General features: G+C 38.0%; 1 long non-coding RNA gene across 1 annotated transcript; it reads right to left on the bottom strand.

Moving 5' to 3' along the window:
- Positions 1–5,652: 5,652 nt before the first annotated feature.
- LOC118483314 lies at positions 5,653–6,796 on the bottom strand. Its single transcript, XR_004870317.1, has 3 exons — positions 6,579–6,796; positions 6,419–6,477; positions 5,653–5,888 (listed from the first exon to the last, which is right to left on the bottom strand). It is a non-coding gene; the product is annotated as an uncharacterized LOC118483314 (long non-coding RNA).
- Between the last annotated feature and the right edge of the window lie 413 nt (positions 6,797–7,209).

The raw sequence follows: 7,209 nt of genomic DNA, 5'->3' as shown, positions 1-7,209 counted from the left end.
ATACACTTCCTCATTCAACCACTGTTACAACCACTGCTAGTGGGAAATCAGATGACCCCATTAAGTTGGGTGATGGTTTAAGGTACCAAGAATTGACGGCTAGAATTGATAAACTGGATAAACCTGTTGCAGAAATCAAAGACACGCTGCAACAGTTGTTGAAGGCACAAAGGGTACCATCCACTACTGCACCACCTCCAACAGCTACTCCATCATCTGCTCCTACTCCAGATAAGCTGTGGAATTTGTTTCAACCCCTGCACCTATCTTCGAAAGAGTTGATAATGCCAAAAAAGGGGGAGAAAAATGACTCTGAGGAAAATCTTTCAGTAACTTCTGCTGAAACATCTGTCAAAGAAAAGGAAAAGGGAGGTGATGAAACCCTGTAAATTCAAGCAGATGATGAAGATACACAAATGAGGATCGTTCAAAGTCAAGTAAATTCAGCTGGTCTCAAAACCACTGCTGATATTAAAAGGGTAAGGGATGAGAGCAGAGCTTTGGTTGAGAAAAAGATAGTTCTGAAAAAGGAAAAAGAAGAGGTTGGTACTTCATTAAAGAAGAGTCCTGTTAAAAACAAGGCAATCAACCACCAAAGCTTCTAAAACTAAGACAATTACTACTTCAACCACAACTTCTGTTCCCACAAAATCACTTACACTTCCACCGTTAACAAAAACTGCCACCAATACCACATCAACACATACCACAACCACTGCCATCCCCACTAAATCAACCACTGCCACATCTAAAACATCACCATCACCACAAACACCACTTGCTGCCATCCTTTATCAAAGAAGGAAACAAAGCAGATGAATGCAGAAATACAAGGCCAATATCTCCAAACTCATCAGAAGAATAAATCTCTCCCAAGAAACCCATTAGGCTTAAAAATACTAAAGTGGATATCTGATCAAAAGACCCACGTATTGACCCTAGTCAGAGCCAATGGTGAAGTGAAGTACATATCAAGGAAAGAAGCACTTGGCCTAAGTGTTGAAGATTTGCAGGATCTATTTGAATTTTCACTGTGTAGGGATGAGGATGACCAGAGTGCCAAGGAATTTGAAGCAGAATTTAAGGATCAGGCTAAGGTACTCTTGATGGGTAATAAAGGTCCTGAATAAGGAAGGGTTTTGGCATTATCTGTTCCAGGGGGAGATTGTTGGGATTGAACCCTAACAGAGGAACATATAATGTAAAGCCAAAACCGGATCTCATCAGTGGACTCTCAATAAGCAGTAGTTTGCACTTTGCTCTCCCCTTGACAGTGATTACCTATCTACTGATACACTCTAAACATTGCTCAGAAGAACAACTGTTGAGCCAAACACTGATGATACTCTTAAAGACTGTTGAAGACAAACACTGAGCTCTATCTACTGCTGTCTCATAAGTACTGCTGAAGATTCAAGCACTGCTCATTCAAAGACTGATCACCTTTTGAAGAAAGCACTGATGTTCAAGTAATCAGTACTTAGGCTATAACAGTGGAACGTGAACAGTGTTAGACTTGTTTTGTATTGCATTATCAATCAGTTGTTTAGACATCAGTAGTTTGTATAGGTCAGTGTTTATAGTTTGTTAGGTCGTTAGATGTCACTATCATGGTGACGTCAGCTGAGGTACATCAGTAGTTTGGTTTGCTTATAAATATGACAGTATTCTGTACTGTCATACTTGATTCGTTTTGAGCGAGTTGTCCTCCTCAATTCAATCCTTTCATCTTGTGCAACCAACTCTGGAGTATCAGGCTGAGGGGGAGTTTAGTTTGTAAGCTTGCACTGTAATCTTTTGCTTTTATGTAATCTTTTGACTTAATATGAAAAAAGCAATTGATTATCAAACTATATTCTCCTTTGATTGTGTTTACAAAGTTTGCTACTCATTTCCGCTGCACTTATATCATTTCATATGTTTTGATTATTCATTTTATGCAAACAAACACAATCATGACAGCCTCGGATCCTAACAATCTCCAACCTATTTCAGATGCCAGAATTCGTCCTCAAGTTTCTGCTGCTCATGCGGATGGCAGAATTCGAGCATCATCATCTCCCTAACCTCGGCCTAGGGTAAAGCATGAGCTTCATCATTGGAGCGGATGTTTCTCTCATTTGTGCACCATTCTAGAGCTCTGCCTTGAAACACGCCAGTTGCACTCCTAGTCTTTAGATGTTCTGGGCACTCACTGTTGATGAAAGTAACTTCTATGCTGTCGAACCACTCCAGCATTGCAGTCACCCCATCACTGCCCGTGAAAGGCTTAGGGTTGCAAGAGACAAAGTGTTTGTAGTTGAAGCTCACAGGCTTAGGCTAGACTGCTTTATAGTCAACGGAGGAGGGAGGTGTGTTTGATTCCTGGATTTCAGAGACAATCGTGGGAACAATGTGTAATCTGGTCGGCCATAAAAGACATCATCTTCTTCTGGGTATTGGCCTTTGACCTCATGTGTGGGTTGGAGAGACGACTTGATGACATCTAAAGAGTCAGATTAAGGATCGGGTGAGACTCGATCATAATGTTTTGTTTAATAACATAGTTTCACGAACACATAACATAGCATAAAGTTTCACATGATTGCATAAAAGACTCAGGTTGTTTCACATATCAAAAAACGTTCAACAAGTTTCACATTGTTTAATCAAGTTGCCTCACGTAGCATAAAACGTTCAACATGTTTCTCATAGGTTAATCAAGATTCCCACGTAGTATAATACAAATGAATAGAACGTCATAAATTTAGTTCATTCCTGGGAGATTATTATTAATGTTTTCGATTGTGGAGATACGTGCGATTCGTGTAAAAGTTTTGAAACAAACAAAGTATCAAGTATAAAACCACATGTAAATCGAGGCAACAGAAAAAGATAGGCTCGTAAAACATAGGATTGTTTCGGGTAGAGAAACGTCCACTAACCAAAGTAAATCGAGCCCCTTTCAAATTAAAGCAACGTGCTTTGGCTTTCTTAGACAAATACGTTCATCGATGTTAGGCCTACGATATTTGTCCTTTCGGTCATTACACGTCCTTAATTGATTGGGAAATTCGAGACTTTGGTGAGATTGAAAATCAAAGAGTGGGACTAGTTATCAAGATGCGAATTTCACCTCTAACTTGGTAACATCATACCCTAATATTGTCGGCACTTATCAAGCGATAAGACCTACTAGAATATGAAATGGAAATTTCCCTTCAAGGTTTGGACGTCACTCCTGACTTGAGGGTAAATTTCGTGCAAAAATATAAACACTGCTAAGCAAAAATCGTCATCAAAGGCGGAAATCACCCCTGTTTTGATGAGTCGCTTTGAGAGTGTTTTCAAAGCATCCAAGTGTGTATTGTGTAAGCCTTAGGAAAGACATGTAATGTTTAACAGGGAAGTGTTGCTAGGAAGCATGTACGGTAGAATGCGTAAGTTTTAAACAACAAATAAGAGTCAAAGTTTCCTAGAACTATAGACTAGGCAAAGCATTCCTACTTTTCCTAATTCCCTATAGTTACGGCTCTGATACCAATCTGTCATACCCCAACCGATGGCAGAAACATCGGGGCGCGGCACTAAACGAATCAAATTGCTCAAGAGAATCCACAACACTATTTATTTCGTAAAATGATTAATCAAATTTCATGATAGAAACTGCATTGTCTTACAAACCAAGCACGATAAAATTGTATCAAACATCTCAAACAAATCAAACATCGATTCAAACATTGTTTATCAAACATCTAGAGTCACCCTAGCTTGATTTCTTCAGCATCCAAACTTATCAACCTGCAACATGTATTAAAATAAAATCAACAAAAATGTTGGCGAGCATACAAGTTTGAATACGTAGCATAATAGTTTAAAAACTCATATCCAACATGAAGACATATTATAAGTTTCACCATGCTAGTTTACGCAGTCCAAGTGATAGCCCAAGTTTCCAACGCATTAAAGTGCCTTTCCCAAAGACTAAAGGGAGGTTAATATGTCTCATCCTAACAATACCCCAAGACTCAAGGGGGCAGGCGTTACTCCTATAGCGCTATAATTGTTAAGGCGGAACTACACACGGGGATTAAACGTTCACATAGCATAAAAGTCTCAAGTATCACAAGTATCAAGTTTCATGTTTATTGCGGATAGAGTATGTTTCAAATAAGTTTTAAGTGTCAAGTGTCAAGTGTCTTGATAATAGAATACATGATAATAGAATACATGTTGCATCCCAAACGTGTTTAAAACAAACAAGGATCGAGTATACTCACAGTGGGTGCTTAAAATCAAACACTGTTGGATTGGATCGAAGGGAGCGCTGGATCAGCCTGCGTGCGGGGAACAGAGCATAAGTCCTCTAAGTGCTGACCAATTTGGGAACAGAGTGTCGAATGGTGCGAATATCGAGTAAAAGTGTCTGACAGAATACCTGAGCGGATGGTCATCCGGACGGATGACCATTCGAACGGATGGCATTCGAACACTGGGTGTTTGTGAACTGTTAAAGTTTTCAATGTTTTGATCATAGCGTCCTGTAAAAAAAACAAGTGTCATCATAATCAGATCATGTGGACGAATGGTCATCCGATCGGATGGCCATTCGGACAGATGGTTAGTGAGTAAAGTCTCGTGAAATTTCCAAGTTTTGAGTTAACGGTGACGGTGCGACGACGTGTCAAACAACGGGAACATACCAAACCCAGCTCATTCGATCGGATGGGTACCACCCCTTTTCGAACTAACAAGCTATTTCTGATGAAGTTTCATGTTTGGACCCGTCAATCGGCCTGTTTTCCGATGGAATTCAGTTTTCAAGCCGGCTTTCGGCTAAGGAATGAGCCGAAAGTCTGTTTCAGTCTGATTTTACCCATGTTCTGTATAAAAAAATCGAAGAAAAGTCCGAAAATTAGTTGTAAAACGTGGTGTTCATCAGATCTGAGCCGGAAACGGAAACATGTGGAATTCCGTCAGATCTGGTGTAAAAGTGTGAGATTTCTTTAGATTTTGTATAAAAGTTGTGAAAATCCTTTAGATCTAGGGCCGTTCTTGATTAAATGATGCTCCACAACAGTTTGCACAAGCCACTGAGTGGAAACCACCTTTAAGAGGCCCAAATCAGTTGGTTTTCATGAAAAAGTTGAAGTGTTCGTGTGATTTTGATGAAGAATATGGTGTAGAAGTGATAAATGATGAAAGTTGTACAAAGATTTAGGAGAAATACTTACGAAATGGGCTTAAATCTTGGTTAAAGTGACTGAGAGTGCATGTGGTTGAATGTGTGCAAGCGATCGAATGGCTATTCAGTCAAATGGCCATTCGGTCATCCGAGCGGGTGGTTATCCGATCGGATGGTCATCCGATCGGATGTCCGATCGGACAGCCGAGACCCGTTTGCTAGTTTTCCGACTTTGGTTCATTTTGCGAGCTAGACTAAGTGTTGCGTTGCGTATTATTGTGAGTAACCATTACATGGTATTGTTATATAATTAACACAAAAGTTTCCGTGTTTCAAGTCTGCGTTTAAGCTAGTTTCCCGTTCAATAAGTATCAAGTTTCTCGTTCAACCAAGTATCAAAGTTTTTCGTTCAATAAGTATCAAGTGTCAAGTTTCTAGCGTAACAAGTATCAAGATTCAAAGTATCACGAAAGTCTAGATTTATAAGATTCAAGATTCACAAGAGTCAAGATTCATATCGTTCATGTATTAAAGCATCACGAAATCAACACATAGAGTAAAAGTTTCACATAGTTTAACATGGTTAAGACTCAAATAGTTTCATTAAGCATCACAAGGTGGGAAGTATAACGAGACTCGCTAGTATTGACTAAGTAGCGGAACGTAGGGCGTTACACTTAATCCTCAACTTGCTTGATAAAGAGCTGCTTTAAATAATCGGAGCCTGCAGAAGTGTATGCATCTTATAAGTATACATTCTATACATCAAAATTCCAAACTTTATGCATCTTTTAATACAAAAAGGCAGGAAAGAACAAACTGAATCTACTTATATATCTTATTAAATAAAATCTTATCTTATAGTAGAAGCAGATCGTTTCTTGCGTTTAGTAGGAACCACTGTAGATTTTACATCATCATCATCTAGCCAAGTCATTCATAATCATCATTTAGTCATAACCCAGATTAATTTAACCGTATATTTAATAATCTTTCTTTGTGTTTAATTTAATACCATTAATATCCATATTAACATATTCTAAAACCATTATGGCTCCACATATACTTCTACCACTGGTCGCTCGAAGTAAACAGAGCTGGAATATATCAACAGTTTAAAATCCACAAAACAAAAATAACCCGCAGATGATTGTATGAATTTCAAACAATTGTGATTAGACTGAAATATAAAGCGAGAATTAGAGTAGATTAGCTCAAAATTCAAAATTTCAAAATTACCAAAAAAAAACATACTTTCAACGATGTTGGAACAATGATGCTGGAAACAACTGTAGAACAATCATCTTCATCATCTGCTCAAATCATTCACAATCATAATTTAGTCATAACTCAGATAAAAAACAATTACGAAAAATCAAAAACCAAACAAACATAATTATATATATGGCATTACCATCATCAAGGCAAACCACATATCCCCAAAATTTGTTCTGAAAGTGGGTCAGAGAGAGCTTCCGTTTTCTCTTATCCTTTATGAACAAATGTCGAGTATTGAGAAGAAGGGATTTGAGGGAGAGATACATTGTAAGTGTGGTTTGAAAATACAAAAGCAGAGAACACGAAAATGTAAATATGAGGAGTGAAATGAGGAAAAAACCTTTATATAAGAAAATGATTGACATAAGTGAGTGAGTGACATGCATTAATTGCAAATTACATATCCCCCAGCATTTTGAATTTGAAATTACCAGCAATTTCAAAAAATCTTCTAAGTTATACGTTTGCCAAAGGAAAGACTTTCAACCTCTGCTGGCTTAAAAGAATAGATATGGGCAGAAGTTTTGGGATGAGGCAGACTTTTAGATAGATTTTAAAATGATTATATATATATATATATATATATATATATATATTAGGCTTTATGATGCGGTAATGACATAAGAAAAGCATTGTTGGACAGCCTCTCTGGCTGCCACATCAGCTTTTCTTATGTCATTGGGATTTCTCCTTTTATAGAAAATATAGATGTTTTACGTTTTAGTCTAATGTTTTTTGAGTTTAAAGTCCCGTCACAACACGCGAGT

The sequence above is a fragment of the Helianthus annuus genome, chromosome 10 (assembly GCF_002127325.2).
Source record: "Helianthus annuus cultivar XRQ/B chromosome 10, HanXRQr2.0-SUNRISE, whole genome shotgun sequence".
NCBI lineage: Eukaryota > Viridiplantae > Streptophyta > Magnoliopsida > Asterales > Asteraceae > Helianthus > Helianthus annuus.
Note: the sequence above shows the minus strand (reverse complement) of the source record. Positions and strands in the feature narration are given on the sequence as shown.